The sequence below is a fragment of the Piliocolobus tephrosceles genome, chromosome 7, assembly GCF_002776525.5.
Source record: "Piliocolobus tephrosceles isolate RC106 chromosome 7, ASM277652v3, whole genome shotgun sequence".
Taxonomy (NCBI): domain Eukaryota; kingdom Metazoa; phylum Chordata; class Mammalia; order Primates; family Cercopithecidae; genus Piliocolobus; species Piliocolobus tephrosceles.
This window is the reverse complement of record NC_045440.1, coordinates 110940055-110956580: the sequence shown is the minus strand read 5'-3', so window position 1 is coordinate 110956580 and position 16526 is coordinate 110940055.

Below are 16526 nucleotides of genomic sequence, written 5' to 3'. Positions count from 1 at the left end.
AATACTATAGATCATGTGTCTTAAACAACAGACCTTCATTTTCTCACAGTTTTGGAGACAGAAAGTTCAAGATCAAGGTGCCAGTAAAATTGATGTTTAGTGCGGGCTCTCCCCTTTGGTTACAGATGGCTGCCTTCTTCCTGTGTGCTCACATGGCCTTTCCTCAGTGCATGCATGGAGAGGGAGAAAGTGAGAGAGAGAGAGAGAGAGAGAGGAAGAGAAAAAGAGAGAGAGAGGAGAGAAAGAGAGCATACACTCTTTTGTCTCTTCTTATAAGGACGCTAATTCTATTGGATGAGGGTCCTATCCTTATGAACTCTTTTAACCTTAATTACTTCCTCAGAGGCCCCATCTCCAAATGTAACCACATTGACAGTTAAGGCTTCAACATTTGAATTTTAGGGGGATACAAACATTCAGTCCACAGCAAAGTCCTACAATTTTATTTATATTTGCACAAGTAACCAAAAGACTCCTTACCTTTCAATCACACTACTTTGTCCATTTCTAATCTTTAGTAAGCCTCAGAAAGCTGAACTCTGCTGGAGAAAGCAACATCACTTTGTCAGCATATGCTCCTGAATATTTATGCTATCCAAACCCCACTGTCTCTTCACTGCTCACTCCCCAGTCTTTTATTTTTCCATAGTGAAAAGATACTATGCCTTTTCCAAGCCTTTCTCACACCTCTCAGGCTCTCACAACAGGCCTCAACCTTTTGACTATCAGACTATCACTATATTTCTTCCGTCTTAGAGATGATAAGAAACAAAATTAAGTAACATCCTTGGAATTATTTTTCTTCCCTGTGGCCTCAGAGAAAAGGTATCGTGAATCCTTTCCTAGGTGAGTTAATTTCCAAGAACCAGTGATGAGACCGCCCTATATCAATAATCTCTTTTTTCTATCGTATCTTGAATCTCTCTCCCTCCACTAGTTTCTTTCATAAATTTACAAACACCTTCATATCTTGCATTTTCTTAAAAATGATTGTATGTAGCACCTTGTCCCTACCCACCTTTCCCAACTAGCTTCCATCACAACTACTCTGACAAGTCTTAATAGCAAATAGCCTCCTACTTATTAATAGTAGTAAATCCATCAATCTCTTCTCTGTCCTCATTGTCCCTGGCTCTCTGCCACATGCAGCCAAGTCTATTCCTTGACACTGTCATCTCAGATTTCTCCCCAATCTCTTTCTGTCGCCATGCTACCCAGCCTCTACATGTAGACTTCTCTCAGCATCCTTTACATTGGCTGTCTTACTCTAAGCTGACAGTTCTGTGATGCATCTGAGACGTTAAAGAGTTTCTTAATGAGAATAACTGGAATAGCACTGCCCAACAAAGATATAATGCAAGCCACATATGTAGTTTTAAATTTCCTATTAACCACCTTACAAAAAGTAAAAGAAACAGATGATATTAACTTTAGTATACTTTCTTTAACTCAACATACCCACAGTACTATCATTGTAACATGTGATTAACTAAAACAATACATATAAAATATTTGACAACCTTTTTTAAATACAATGTCTTCAAAATCCAGTGTATACTTTATACTTAGAGCCCATCTTGATTTGGACAAGATTCAGTTCAAGTGCTGAACAGTCTCATGAGGCTACTAACTACTGTCTTGAGCAGCATTTCTCTGGAATCTATATCCCTGACCTCAGATCTGAGTTCTGGAGCTGAAACTGCAACTCCTACCATGATCTTACATCCAACCTCTTACTTGTACAATCTATCAGAGTGGTGGCGATAATCTGTGAAGATACAGGCAAAGAGTTTACTCCATTGCTCACATATATTTGTGGATGTCTACTTCTTATAGAAAGGCAATATGATGGACATAAATAGTAAGTCACAGGGGACTAAGTTTGAATCCTAACTTATTATGGTCTGAATGTTTGTGTCTCCCTCAAATTTATACTTTGAAATTCTATTCTTCAATGTGATGCTACTAGGAGGTAGGGCCTAGGGAGGTGATTAGGTCATAAGTGCGGAGCCTTCATGAATGGAATTGGTGCCCTTCTAAAAGGGACCCTAAACACTCTCACCCTCTTCCCTCCATGTAAGGATATAACAAGAAGTCAGCAGTTTGCAAATGCAAAAGAGGGCCTGCACAAGAACCTAATCGTGCTGGCACTCTGATTCTCAGACTTCCAGCCTCCAGAGCTATGAGAAATGATTTTCAGTTGTTTATAAGCCCCTAGTCTATAGTACTTTGTTCCAGCAGCCCAAACTAAGACATAGTTTTATTGCTAATGTCCATATGATGTGGAACAAATTATTTCACCTTCCTAAGATTTATTTTTGTCATCTAAAACAGAGGATACATAATGTTTGTCTTTTGGCAAGTTGGTTGTAAGGAAGATGCTATTATTCCTTACACAGTGCATGGCCCATAGTAATGGTATAAAAAAGTAACTAGGTCATTATCATGACATTCAAAGTTCTCTATGACCTGCTCCTAACTTAACTTCCAAGTCTTATTTCCTGTTCTGAGATCCAGACACATCCTTTTACTTTCATGCATCTATGGCTTCATTTCTTCATTTTTCAAAATACTCACCTACTCTGAGCTAGTCTCCATGACTAATCTGCCCTTAATGAGTTCATTTATTCATTTATTTATTCATTCATTCAAGAAAAATTGATTAAGCATATACTATGTGTGAACTGTTTTTTGGGTGCTTGAGATAAATTACCAAACAAAGCAGAAGATACATTTGCTTGAGGAATTTACATCTTAATTGGGAAGGCAGAAAATAAAAAGTAAATATAATTAATCAGAAAATTATATAGCATGGTAGAAGCCAGTAAGTGCTGTGAGGGAAAAAATAGAACAGAGAAAATGAGATTAAGCATGGAGGGGAGGGAACCACTTACCCACTGCAAGTCCCTGGATACAGCAACTTATCTTACGCATCCTAAAATAGCTCATAGCAAGTGTTTTTAACATAATAGACACTCAATAAAAAAGAGTGGAATTCTGGAAACGAGAGGAAAATCAAGATCTAATTACTGAATAAATGATTTACACGTGAGCTTTATAAACACTTTATTTAACTTTTTTTTTTTTTTTTTAAGACGATATCTCGCTTTTGTCCCCCAGGCTGGAGTGCAGTGGGGCGATCTCAGCTCACTGCAACCTCCGCCATCCTCGTTCAAGTAATTCTCCTGCCTCAGCCTCCCGAGTAGCTAGGATTATAGGCACGCGTCACCACGCCTGGCTAATTTTTGTATTTTTAGTAGAGACGGGGTTTCACCATGTTGGCTAGGCTGGTCTTGAACGCCTGACCTCAGGTGATCTGCCCGCCTTGGCCTCCCAAACTCTTGGGATTACAGGTGTGAGCCACCGTGCCCAGTCAACACTGTTTATTTTAATTGGAGCATCCTTGATTTTCTTTAGCAAAATTCTTAGGAGTTGCCATTCTCCTGGATACTGTTGTCTCCACACAATTTTAGGTATCCAAGTGGAATATAGTGAAATAAGTACAGAAATGGGGTAGGAATCCTATGCTAATTGGAACTGAGAGCCTATCTATCTATGGATAGATTTTTTATGTTATGCTATATTTAAAAATATGTTAAAAATATGAGGAGCTGTTACCCCCCAAATTTGGAACTTTTGGAGTAAGCGAAGTCAAGCAACCTTAAAAATGTAAATATGTGTTAGACTCTCCAAGAAGACTACTACATATAACATGCAGCATTTCTCAAATTTAGTTTACCACATCACTCCATTTACACTAATATTTGGAGGGATTAGAATTGAGGTAGATGAACATTTGGAAATGATGATCTAGAGAACAAATGGCAATGTAGGCAGAAGTACTTAGACTGTAAATAGGATGGTCATGTAATTTATTACTCGAAGCAGATATTTTTTACAGTGAAATGGGGCACTGTTAATAATTATGCCAGGAAAATAGGCATAAACCAAGCTTGTCCTTGGGAAACTGGAGCATATAATCTCTCTTTTTACGAGATACTCTGTTTACAACTCATTGTGCATTCCTCTCTTCCCCTACTACATTTTCTTCTTAGTTTCTTCAGCTTCCTTGGAAGATAGGTACAAGGGGAAACTTACATGAGAGGAAGTAATAGCTATGCATTCCTTTTTGATGAGAGCTCTTTATATGTTCAGAAACATAATGTATCATAAAAAAGAAAATTGAAAATGAAAGCTTTGGGGAAATATGTTCGTGACTTTTTAAAGCAAAATAAAGACCTATCACTAGTTCCTGAAGCTAATAACTGATGGGAGAAGCTAATAACTTGGTGAGACTTTTTACTTTAAGAAATTGTTTTGGTTACCTTTCTAGATATATTATGAGAGGTTAAATTTAGATATATTGATGTATTTGTTACTATGTTTAATATAGGGATCACTATCAATACCTATAAAGTTTTTTAAATGGGCTTGGAAATTTTACAATAAAACCATGATGTCCATAAAACTCAAACAATTAAATTGTGGTTTTTCATGAATTGATGAGCACTCATACATTTAATTTTGTACAGCTCTCTGTAAAAATCTACACTCAACTAAGGAATGGATGAAATTTCAATCTTCTGCAACAAGTTCTATTTCTGTTCCTTACATAAACAAAGCCAACCATTACCTTGCTGTTCTCAAAATGGAACTCAGTATTCCTTATACTAATTACAGCTTTCCTTCAGCAAACACATTTTAAACATAGAATCTAAATTCGGCATCATTAGGCATTTTTAAAAAAGAGAACATTATTCAGAAATGCTACATAAGCTAAAAGAGGTTATATTTTTATAGAGTTTTGGATAAATATTTTATGACTCTAGGAAGAGAAAATTTCTAATTTTATTAAAGAACATTTTGTCTGCACATCTCCTTCCAAGTTCAATAAATAGAGAAAGCCCACGATGCAAGGGCATGAAGTGCTTACATACTCACCAGAACATAATTATTTTAGGGAGATAATAATAATAAAATAAATTCATTGTTAAGATGAAAATTTCTCTGAGTTGCATTGCAGGATAATCATATTTAGTTTTTCTGAAGCAACATGAACATCATAGTTTGCATTTTCTCCGTTTCCTTCCATCTGATAGTCTGATTGTGTCCAAAAGAAGCCACTGGCCTTGACATGTACAGACAGAGGATATAGTTACCCTGGCAACAGGCGCCATGGACCACAAGTGACCCCTCTCTGAAGAGAGTCAGTGCCTCCTTTTACAAAAATAAAACAAATAAACAAATAATTTACTATCTTCTACTTTAGACAAAACAAAGTCTCTGGTTTTTAAAACTGAAGAAAAATATAGCTCCAACTGATTTCAGCTGCTTTATCTGGCAACTTTTAAAATGTAGATTTGAAATCAATCATCCACTTCTGTGTGTTAATTTCATCACTATGAGTTATACAATCAATTAGGTAACTATAATGTACTAAACCCCTTTCTGGTATTTACAGTCTGAAGATCCAGCAGAGGGAGCCCACACATTATTGTTGTTTTTTAAATAACAGTCTAAAATTATACAATTTTATTTTAAACTTTATGGTAATAGAAATCCTGGTATTTTTTATTCTAGGGATTAGCTACCCAGAAAAGCATGAGTATTCTAATGTCAATTTATTATGGCTCCTGCTGTTTTAATCTAATGAAGTGCCAGTATTTTTATGTTTATGTAAATAAACACTTTTAAAGTCTATTTTGTGCAACCAGTTCAAGAATACCCAATGGGACTAATATAACCTTTATTTCAGATTTCCCAAAGTTTTTAGCCAGATCCTCCTCCCTCCCTGCCTTTCAAAATCTTTGACTGAAGACAAACAATGCACACCCATGAAAAGCACTGAGGAGCAGTTTTTTAACCGAACAGAAAAATCATGAGGAATCGCTAGCTGGTTTCATAAAAAAGGAACATAAGTAGTTTACACGGCGTTGTCTTCATGTCAAGACAGACGTCTTTGAGATGACATGCCTGTTGTAGGAAGCTGTGGGATTCCAGGACCTGCCTTGCTCCCAGAAGATAATTCCTTAGTTCCTAATAACTTGGTGAGACTTAGTTCATCAACCTGGGAATAATCATTTCTCATGTATATTTCTCAGAAATATTCATGGACGTCCAGTCTTCATTCCAAGTTTGAAGAACATAAGCATATTCTTAACATGTGATCGATACTGGGCTACATTCTCCCTTCTAAATCTTACAATGACTAATTTATGGATGAAAAACTGCATCTGAGGGAACTTAAACAAATTGCCTATGGCCCCAAAGGTAATAAGTGACAGAGTTTGAATTTGCATGTAAGTGTGTAAAACCCTAAAGTGCATGCTGATAACTACTGTGAAATATTGCCTTCCTAGGCTCAAAGAGTTCACAGCCTATTGATTTCACTCTTGCTTTTACAAAAACCAGGACTTCTTGCTCTTAGTGCAAAACTTCTAGATAAGAAAAGAAAATCAAGTGGATAACATCTGCATACTTACCATGAGTCAGCACCTTTGAAGATTACCATGAAATCTTTGAGAGGCCATAGGAGATACATTTTATTCCCACTTTACAGATGAAGAAACTAAGGCCCAGGAGATTATATAATTTACCCAAGATGATACCATGAACCCAGAATGTGAATCTAGATCTTTCTGATTTTAAAATCTTCATTGTCATGCTGCCTCTTCCTACTGAATTATTTCTTCTAATCAATTCCTCAAAAATTAAAAAAGTTTCTCAGGCAGTTATTTGAACTTAGCTCACAGTGAGAAGTATTTGTAAACAATTTTTCTCAACCTAAACTCAAATATTCATTCACAGTTAAGTTTCTTGAGGTGTAAATATGTTTATATGAATTTTTAAGTAAAATGTGGTTTGTTTTCTATTCCTCAGAAAATTCAAATATTATTAGTTGAAACAAAGAATCATAGAACTTGGCCAGGCGCAGTGGCTCATGCCGGTAATCCCAGCACTTTGGGAGGCGGACACAGGCGGATCATGAGATCAGGAGATCCAGACCATCCTGGCCAACATGGTGAAACCCCATCTCTACTAAAAATACAAAATTTAGCTGGGTGTGGTGGCACGTGCCTCTAATCCCAGCTACTCAGGAGGCTGAGGCAGGAGAATCATTTGAACCAATCAGGGAGTCAGAGGTTGCAGTGAGCTGAGATCACGCCACAGCACTCCAGCCTGGCGACACAGCGAGACTCCGTCTCAAAAAAAAGAAAAAAAAAAAAAATCATAGAACTTAAAAACTAGAATGGGACTTACTACTCCTTTAGTCTGATTCTCTTATTTTATGAATGAGAAAACTGAGATCCAGAGAAATTGTGACCTGTTCAGATTCTCATCATTAGTTAGTGATAACACAGAGCTGCCCTTCTAACCCAAGAAAGCAGAATTTCCTTGCCCGTTTCAAAAAGAACTTAAGATGAATTGTTTTATAAACAAATCTGATACTTAAGTCACCTTAGGTCATAACCTGATGTTGACTTTAGCAAGGTAAAGTCATTTTCATGAGACCAATGCTGAATTTTATCAATGGTATGAAAATTAAAATTATAATAAATTTTAACCAGAGTTAAAAAAGAAAATTGATTCACAACTCAAAATTTAATAAAATTTGTTTCAAAATACTTTTGAGAACAAAGTCATAAGCCAAAGACAGTAAAGATTTTAGAGCTTTTATTTGGGCAAACCAACAAGTTGAATCATACAGTGAATATTAAAATATCAAGTTCAGAAGACAATATGATTATGTCATTGGTTTACCACAGTAGACGACTAATTGTAGCTGAGATTTTGTAAATGTATATGACACATTTTAATTAATTCTCTACCTACGACTTTTAAAGGCTCCTTTCTGTTGTGTGCAGATGGACTGTTTCTGGATGTAAGTTTCAACACATACATACCCAAGTGCACACATGCACTCACACAAACATATTTAAAGCAATCTAAGACACTCTTGCCCTGTGTTTATAGTCACAGAACAAAGTTCCTAAGTGGGCACAGGCCAGAAATAAAATGCTGATGAGATCTTGAGTCCTGATGGCTAGAGCAGGTTTGAAAGGCAAGTCTCTGCCACGGTGAAGGCATCTCAGTGGGTAGACAGGTTACTTTTTAGAGGTCAGACTTTCAGAAGGGTGATCTAATCCTATTAATCTCTTCAGATGTTCATGATGTGATTTCAGCAGGAGTAGAATTCATGTGCAAGAAAGTTTTACTGAGCCCCCCTCTTTGCTTTTGGTTGAGCATATGCCTCATAAATGTCACAACTGGCCTGTGGCAGAGAAAAATTAGCCAACCACCTAGTAATCATTGTGCCCTACAAGCCATTCAAAAGAAGCTACAGATAGAACATTCAGTTTTAGAAGACCTTACAAACCATTAATGGAAGGAGGGCCTGTGGAAAAATACCCGGGAACACAAAAATTTAAAGAACAAAACTTGGCCGGGTGCGGTGGCTCACGCCTGTAATCCCAACACTTTGGGAAGCGGAGGCGGGTGGGTCACGAGGTCAGGAGATCGAGACCATCTTGGCTAACACGGTGAAACCCTGTCTCTACTAAAAATACAAAAATAAATTAGCCGGGCATGGTGGCGGGCGCCTGTGGTCCCAGCTACTCTGGAGGCTGAGGCAGGAGAATGGTGTGAACCCGGGAGGCGAAGCTTGCAGTGAGCCGAGATCGCACCACTGCACTCCAGCCTGGGCAACAGAGCGAGACTCCATCTCAAAAAAAAAAAAAAAAGAACAAAACTTAAAAACAATGTTTTCACTCTACTGTCATCTCTTGTTTGTTTATTCCCATAGCTTAGTCCGTGATAATTGTAGACTGTTCACAATTGTTTGGTTGAATGAGCAAAACCGGGCAGCCAATATTTTCTGAGTGCTTTCTGTGTGCCAACAAGTGTTAACAAGAACTTCTAAATGCATTATCACATTTAAACCACGTTATAATTCTATGAGGTGCAACTGTGAAAACTGAGACTTCTGTAACATACCCAAGGTCACCCAGTGAGTGGCAGAGGCAGGACTGAAGCAAAATCTATGTTTCTCAGGGATAGCCCTTTTAATCACGAGGCAGATTTGAGTTGGAACATTTCCATCAGGAGTGTAAACAGTTGGTGTACTCTCTGATTCTAGTCACATAAACTTTATTTTTCTTAAATGGCAGTAATTATAGCATGGCTATATTATTGCTCGAAGTTTCTCTGGCTTCTGTATTTTATTTGGTTTGCTGTAAATACCTCCTTAAGGAACATAAGGACCCTGGACTTTAATGTAATTTCAGGTCACTGGTTGACCCAGCTCCAAAATTCTTGCGAAAATGTTATTTCCCACAGGGGAAAAGATACATTTAGAACCTAGAAATTGGTGCATAACATTTCAATTCTTGCCATGAAGCTAAGAGCTAGTCTTTTCTGTGCATAAATGGACATGGATTGTATGTGTTATAGCATCCTGTCACCTTGGTACCTTGTTATCAGCTTACTGACATTCAAATTACAACACAGCTAGAAGAATGACTCTTTTTCACCGAACAGTATTTTAAACAAAACTTAAACCCATAGTGGGATTTGGAGTTCACCTCTGAGCTCATGGAAATGTGAATAAGGTCTAAGACCAGGTCAAAGTGGTCAAATAGCTTGGAATTCATTCAGATATTTTTTCCTTGTCAATTAAAAAAGGGATACTTTTCTCTTGCCAGTGAGTAGCCTCTCTTGGGAATATTGTATAACCCAAGAAACCATCTTAATAAATTAGCCAGGAAATACACTGCTTAAGCACTTTTGTTGTTTGATCTGTGGGGAGACAATATAGCGAAATGGGCCAGGGGGGATAAAATGGGGCAGGAAATATACACGATGAACATCAGGGAATTGCAATTTTTGTACATTCAGAATCCACCACAATTCAGTGCACCAAATTCCTTTAAATTGTTGTCACTGATCAAATTCTTATGAAGCAACTTCTGGTATGTTGGGTCTATAAAAACCATTTATCTTTGGGAGGCTGGAGTACACAGATCACTTGAGGCCATGGGTTTGAGACCACCCTGGTCAACATGGTGAAATGCTGTCTGTACTAAAACTACAAAAACTTACCTGGGTGTGGGGCACACACCTGTAGTCCCAGCTACTCAGGAGGCTGAGGCAGAAGAATCTCTTGAATTGAAGAAGCAGAGGATGCAGTGAGTTGAGATCATGCCATTGCACTCCAGCCTGAGCAACAGAAAGAGACACAGAGTCTCTTTCTAAAAAAACAAATAAACAAACAAGAAAACCTATTATCACCATTTTGAAATAGCTTACTTATCTAGAAAAGTCATAAACTCATATATTATACAATTAGATAAATTAGTACGTTTTCCTGACTGTCCTTTCCTGATGCCATACAATATATGAGATCTATTTTTAAAAAAATTTTTTAGAGACTGTTTTGCTACATTGTCCAAGTTGAGCTCAAACTCCTGGGTTCAAGCAATTTTTCTGCTTCAGCCTCTCAAGTAGCTGGGACTATAGATGTACACCACCATGATGGCTCATGTTAGCTGTAATAGTTAATCTTGATTTCAATTTTCTCATAGGATACCAGTTGAAACCAATATGTACCTAACTGGACTCTCATCTACGAATAACCTCTTTAGGTAAATATAAATACAAATATAAATATAAATATAAAGTGTGTTGCTTAGTCCAGTCTATTCCTTTGAAAAGAGCCTGAATTAAATGTGATTTTTCAAGAGAGAGTCTGGAGATGGAATCTAGACACAACTAGATTAAGCCACCTCTTTAATCACATAAACGCCTGGGTTGAAAGGTACCTCAAAGGTCACACAGTACAACCACATTAACTATAGTTTACCATTAACTACAATCAGTTAATATTCATTGAACACTCACCAGCACCATATGCTCCAAAATTGTCTGATTAAAAAATAAACACATTTTAATTTTAGTCTCTAAGCCTTTGTCACCTCAAAGCCTCCTGAAATGGTTCCTACTCAATGCTGTTTAGAAGGCAGTGTGACAGTGGTTGGGCAAAGATGTCTGTGGGAAGTTTGATGGTAGAGTGGCATTGTGTGGTCACTGCCTGGCGGTTTTGCCTGGAAACTAAGCACAGGGGCTTCTCAGGAGACAGACTGTCTGGATTCAAACCATGGGTCTGCCATTTGCTAGCTCTGTGACCTTGGGTGCTGAACTGATGTCTCTAAGTCTTGATGTTCTAATATATGAAAAGGGATAGCAATGCACTTAGCACACATGCTTGTTGAAAATATCAAATGAGATAGTACACATACATGACTTAGCGTGGAGCTTTACACATTGTATATGCCCAAGATAGAGAGAGCTATTATTTGTAGTATTATTACTAGTATTATCTCACTGTGGCCTTTCTGACAGCAGAGTCCTAGCGCGTGGTAGGTGCTCGGCATATATTTGTTAACTGGCTGAATGATAAATGAGTAAACGAGAGGGATAGCTTCTTTAATATGAAGTAAATACCTTTGGAAATGTGAATATTTCACTCAAATCTTTATTATAAATATATGTACAAGCACAACCTGTATCCATAAATAAATTGATAACAATGTCAAACTTAGTTAATGGTCTCTGCTCGATCTTGGAAACCTAGATCTTGAATACAAGGGGTTTGAGGTTTAAGGGGAAACATGTGGCATGAGTTAATTTTACCCAGAAGAAAAGCTGTCATCTTTTATATACAGCTAAACATAGGAGACTTGGCTGAGACCTGCTTCACGGCCCAAACAGGTTTGGTGAGTTTGAGACAAATAAAATGAAGAACAGCTGTTGTTTAAATCAAGTCAAGCAAAGACACAGACTCTGCATCCTTACATTGATTTTAGGTTGTATTTATATTTCAAGATGCAAAGTGGTGTTGCTAATTTCCGCAGTAGGAAGTTGCTACAGTGAATATTTTCGGCAGTTTATTTTTCTTCCTCATTCTTAATAGAGAATAAATATTTGAATATCTGACAAGAATGGTTGAAATATATAAATGCAAATGAGAGAGGGTAATTGCATGAAAAATCACTAACAACATTAATAAATGGAATGGCGTTAATTAAATAATACAATACATACTATAAACTATTTTTTCAAAAAGAAAACAGTTTTCCAAATGTATTTTTGAAATATTGAGGGATTATAATATTTTATACATTCTTAAAAACTTCATTGTTTTATCATTTATTGCATTCACTGTGGTCCTGTTTATTTCAGTTCAACAACTATTTCTTGAGCACTTACTAAGTACTAATGATTTGGTCTCTGAGGAGATTGCATAAATGAGGGAAATTCGTTTTAGTTAAAAGTAAGTAAAGTAAGTGCTACGATGAATGTGAGGACATTATGAGAAAAACCAAAGCCAGATCAGAAAGGTCAGAAAAAGTTTCCTAGAAGAGATGAAACTTGAGACATGTTTTGAACGATAAGTGGGAGTGAGTCAGAAGGTAGAAGTAGGGGGTGAGTTTAGAATAGGGCATTTCAGGTAAATGGAGCAACATGCCAAATGTTGGAGGGACATGCTGCTTGTGAGGAACTGCAAGTGCTACAGGATTCCCGGAATGCAAACTCTAGAGTGAAAGGGGGCAGGAATCAAGGCAGCAGCAGTGGGCTGGACAGTCATCTTACTTCACTCCAGAGCATGTTCAGATCCCCAGATGCCTGCATTTTCAAAATATGTTCCACGGGTTGTTAATAATTGTTACGTGGAAAAGAAGAGATCATTGGTCAAATGCTTATGGGATATGCTGGATTAGACAATTATCTTGGTTAGGGTTTCTATAGCAAAGCACCATAGATTGGGTGGCTTATAAACAACAGAAATTTGTTTCTTATAGTTCTGGAGGTTGTAAGCTTGAGATCAGACTGCCAGAGTAGTTAGGGTTTGACAGGGTCCTCTTCTGGGTTTAGACTGCTTCTTGTTTTATACTCATATGGCAGAAAGAGGGAAAGCTAGTCATCTTATTAGGGCACTAACCCTATTCTTAAGTATTCCATCCTCATGACTTAATCACTTCCCAAAGGTCCCACCTCCAAATACCATCCCATAGAGCTTAAGGTTTTACCATATGAGTTTGAGAGAATAAAAACACTCAGTCTATCACAACAATGATAGGCAGGTTTCTTTACCTCAAGTATTTTCTGGACTTTTGCTATGTCAGTGGCCTCTGTGATTTTGCAAGGGGAGGATATATATATATATGTGTGTGTGTGTGTGTGTGTGTGTGTGTGTGTGTGTGTGTATCTCACATGCAGCGCTTTCTCAACATATTTGAATACAACGTCTTTCAGGATTTGGGTTTCATGGAGCGTACTTTTGGGAATCTCTGCTATAGACAGCAGGGAGTCTCTGAGTAATTTTAAATGTGGGAAGTAGTTCATTTTAGTAGCAGAGGAGAGGAAGAATATAAGAGGTGAAAAATTAGATGAAAGTGGATTAAACATGAGCTCATTGTAATAGGCCTGGCTTAGTCTAGAGAGAGAAGGAATGGATTTGACCTCTATCGGTAGAGAGCAGTTATGAAGAGAAGGTGATTGATTGAAAAGCACTTAGGAACCCATGGGAAATGCAATTTTCATGGATTTCATTCTCCTACTTAATTAAAAGGTTAAAATCAGCAGGTAGGCAATTGATTGCATGCGGAAGGTGAGAAGATGAATGAATCTATAATGATAAATGAGCTCTAAAATACTGGAGAAATAATTTGGAACAAAGAACTGAGAAGATTTTAGATCTATTCATTTTCATGTATCTATGGAACATACAAGTTGAATATTTAAATGATACTGATGTGGGAGACATAAGAATATAGTGGCAGTTCCCTCCGAATAGATAAGGTCACTCATCAAGGGAGAAACATGGACCATTTTACCAAATGGCAATTTGCAAAAAGCTATCCCTTTCACAGAACTGCTTTCAGAGAAGTAGCCGTTTAGGAAATTACCTTTTGGCTAATTGTGCATTGGAAAATTGTCTGTAGGCAAATTGACTGAGAGCCACCAGGAAAAGTGTACAATGTGAGAATTCAGGGTAGAGGTGAATCTTTGAATTAAGGGATGGCAGGGGAAAGAGAAGCTCAAAAAGAGAAATGAAAGGCTACAGAATGCTACCATGTTTTTACCAGCCTGATAATTTACACTGCCAAACAAATACTTATTTATATAAAAATGACTGCCTCAACAGAAGCATTAATACCAGACTATTTGAGCTGCAAAGATTACTTGGAAGGTATGTTTGTTTTGTAATGTGCTGAAATGGTCCATGGTCAGGATTAACTGAACTTTATTTCTATCTATAGTCCACCATTACCCATGTTACCCATTGCTATTATAGATTTTTAACATAGCTCAAATTAAACCTAGATCTTCCTTCCTATAATAGCGATGGGTGCACATAGCTAGACACTTTACAAATCTATAACTAATAGCAGCTAGTATGTTTGAAGATGGAAATAATATGAGTATTTTATTTCCGAGATCCCTTCCTTAAATAAGAAATGACTTTGATTCTTGGCTTCTAATTTTGGGCTCTGTAATATACTCATGGATTTCTTCAGCAATGATAAGCAGGCTTCAGAATTAACTCTCTCTGATATGGCTTCTCCTGGGTCAAGACCTTGTGCCTAGAATCTTGGGTGATGAACAAAGAATGGGTATGTGGGGGAGGTCATGTGGACAGTCAAACACATAGGAGGCAGAGTTTCTAGCTTCAGAGTTTGTTTGTTTATTGTTAATTAACTGAACACAAGAATGGTTTTAATGTATAAAGAGGAAAGAAGTTCACACTGAATTCCACTCCAGGTGGCCCATACAGCAGGAAGGACAAAAGCGACCAGAGACCAAAGTGGATATCAGAGTACAAGGTAGGCATCTCCAATAGCTGTGTCTCTTCTCAACTTCCTAAAATGTGACTTTTAGGTTTTCTGATAAACAAGGAGTATTCATTCTTGGAACGAAGGTCTTGGATTATAGACTTCTAAAAATCTAAGTACTTGAAGGCCATGTTTGACTAATGGTAACATCTGTGAATTGAGGAAAAAATTCTAATATTTTATCTTCCTAAATCGAAGTGGGCAGACGTTGGTGTCCTACACATTCTTTTAGAGAGAGTGGGAATATTTCCCCCACATTTCCTATATGCCCATACCTGGAATGCTCTCTTCCTCTTATCCATCCAAATTCTGTCTGTCCTTCATGGTTCACTGAAGATATCCTTTCTCCCTGAGGATTTGCTGGTGTCTCCTGTTAACATCTTTTTGATCTATATCACTATTTCAATGAATAAACATGTATTGAGTGTCATGTTAGACTCAATTTTTAGGTGGGGAATATGGCAATAAATAAAACCAAGCTTCTTTTCTCATGGACATACATTCTAGAAGGAAGAAAATGACTTAGAAAATAAATTCTCTCTTTCTTGAGGGATAGATATAGATAGGCAGGGACAGAGGTAAAGACAGAGATAGAGATGTAGATACAGTCATAGATACAGATAAATGAAGATGGTGGGATATTTTAGTCAGGATGCTATTATTAATAATCTCTGCTCCATACTGCAAGCTCCTTGATGAGAAAGACTGTTGTTCTGCTTCTCATCCTCTCATCAGTGCCTGGGCACAGGGTTGGACTTGGGTAATAGGTTTAACAGATAATTGTTTATTGATGCAGTTTTTAATTTTTTTATCCAGATATCTTGGCATCATTGAGGCACAGTTTTAGTTTCCATTGAAATGTCAACTTTGTCTAAACAGGCTGGCTTAGAGATTTGTTTGGTTTCATATTTATATGCAAAGCAAGATGCTCTAAATAAGTCCAACAAGATTCAATAGCAACTTTTGGCAGTAGTTTCTCCTTCGTGAATCTATTTTTTTTCTTTCCTGGTTTTCCCCAATGTTCTTGCATTACTGGGAGATTTCCTAGTGCAGTTAGTTGGTTCCACCCAGTGACCTTCCACCCTCTCCCTGAACAGATGAATAGGTCAAGCCACAAAGGAAAGGAGGGTCACAGGAAAGGTTACAGAAGGGCTCGCTTTGGGACTGGGAGGGGTGGGAGTGTGCGTGTGCAGACTAAGTTCTCTCCTCCATTTAGGTTTCATCCTGCTTCACTTTTTACTAAACCTATTGCAGGAGGGCACATGTTGCTATTTATAAGAAAGACTGGATTTCTGCCCAGGAAGTTATGTGGGCAGTGCTAGGAGGAAGAAGAAGAAGAAGAGAAAGAAGAGGAAGAGGAGGAGGAGGAGGAGGAGGAGGAGGAAGAGGAGAAGAGGGAAGAGGAAAAAGGAAAGAAGATAAATCTCAAGGGGTCAAGACTGAGCCAGGCCAAGAATTTTTTCTCCAGTCTCTTGTATCAAACATGGTGTCCCCAGATATAATTTCTCAAACACAGTGAACTTTCAAGTGGCATTAGGAGGAATTTCACTGTGCTTGGAGTTTGGGAAAATTTATAGTATTCTTGGAAAGGTTTTTTAAACATCACTAGTCTGCAAAGAAACAAAACCAACAATC